Source organism: Trichechus manatus, unplaced genomic scaffold, assembly GCF_000243295.1.
Source record: "Trichechus manatus latirostris isolate Lorelei unplaced genomic scaffold, TriManLat1.0 scaffold00201, whole genome shotgun sequence".
Lineage (NCBI taxonomy): Eukaryota > Metazoa > Chordata > Mammalia > Sirenia > Trichechidae > Trichechus > Trichechus manatus.
This window is the reverse complement of record NW_004444137.1, coordinates 1,113,616-1,115,236: the sequence shown is the minus strand read 5'-3', so window position 1 is coordinate 1,115,236 and position 1,621 is coordinate 1,113,616. Positions and strand designations below refer to the sequence as shown.

Here is a 1,621-nt window from a genome sequence, read left to right as displayed (position 1 = left end):
CTCAGGGAGGGACGTCACAGCAGGTAATAGATGTATCCCCTAAGGAAATACATATGCATTTGCAATGATTACATCATCCATATAACCCCTACAATCCTCCACCTAAGATTAGTGATTTTTGGAGTAAATGAATAATTGAATCAATAATAAGAAGAATCATAATCTTGTTTGAAGGACCTAAATTTTTTCCCCCCTTTTCATTAGGTAACCTCAGGCTGCCCATGTGTGAGTTAGCATGACAGAGGTTTAGCTACATCAAAACAAAATTTTGAAAAAGTTAAGAACATGACCCCTTTTATTTGCAAAGTGATGCTTTTCAACTGAAAGTAAACTTGAAATAGTAGAACATGTTATTAGCCTAATCCGAGGTCTTCTTTAGAAAATGTATCTCTTTTAACCGTCTTTTGAACTAACATACACATAGGGTTTCAAAATATTTTATGTTACATTGGTTTCTTCTTTTGTCAGAGCTGCTTCTTCCTTTTGGGGCTACTTATTTTTGATAATCAAATCAAAACCAAACCCACTGTCGTCAAGTCGATTCCTATCCATAGTGACCCTGGGTGGATGTTCTGCTGTATTCGTCCAGAAGGGTCTATTCGTTTCTAAAGCCACTTCTACCGGCATGTTATCTTTGAACTTTGGGGTCTATTTTGCATATGAATATGCTGATACAAATTTAAACCTAGGTAGAACCCCTTATGAAGCCCTGGTGGCGCAGTGGTTAAGAGCTCTGCTGCTAACCAAAAGGCTGGCAGTTCGAATCCAGCAGCCGCTCTTTGGAAACCCTGTAGGGCAGTTCTACTCTGTCCTACAGGGTCACCATGAGCTGGAATGGACGTAGCCGTTTGGTCTTTGGTTTTAGAACCCCCTATGATATGGCATAGGAAACCTTGGTGGCCTAATGGTTAAGAGCTACAGCTGCTAACCAGAAGGTTGGTAGTTAGAATCCACCAAGCGCTCCTTGGAAACTCTATGGGGCAGTTCTACTCTGTCCTATAGGGTCACTATGAGTCAAAATCGACTCAACCTCTACAGGTTTTTTTTTTTTTTTAATGGTATGGCACTCGATGAATGTTGAATGTAGGCGAAATATCTTACCTGTAGTGTGATTATCAATTCTGGACAAAAAGTGGGAATTAAACTTATGTACTTTTCTTTAAAAATCAAATAATCTTACTACCACCGTGCTGAGTTTCTGTGTTGATGTCATGGAAATAACTGAGCCAACAGTGTTAACTCAGACCCAGTGACTTTCCTGAACTTGGTTTGTGGAGATTCGCAGTCCACATGCTGCAGTAACGGAGGGAAAGCTCCCTCTACCATTGTTTCACGTGTGCAGGCTCCCCCAATCGGTACAGATTAGTTATCGAACTTGTTTTATATGTTGGCACGGAAAGTTACAAGAACGTTTTGTTGCAGCTGCTTTTAAGTTTCTACAGTGAAACATGGTGTTATTTTTCTGAAGGAAAGCGAAGATAAATTTCCCATGATTCTTGCTGCCTGCTTTAGCAGCATTAAAGGGAGGATCTTTTATACGTTTGTAATAGATGGAAGAACATGTTCCTGGTTCAGTGGTAGAACTCTTGCCTCTCATGTGGGAGATCCAGGTTCACTTCCA

At 40.3% G+C, this 1,621-nt stretch overlaps 1 protein-coding gene across 1 annotated transcript in view; it reads left to right on the top strand.

Moving 5' to 3' along the window:
• The window catches only part of LOC101351015 (contactin-associated protein-like 3), a 230,626-nt gene that overhangs the window by 95,023 nt on the left and 133,982 nt on the right, over window positions 1-1,621 (top strand). The window lies entirely within an intron of this gene.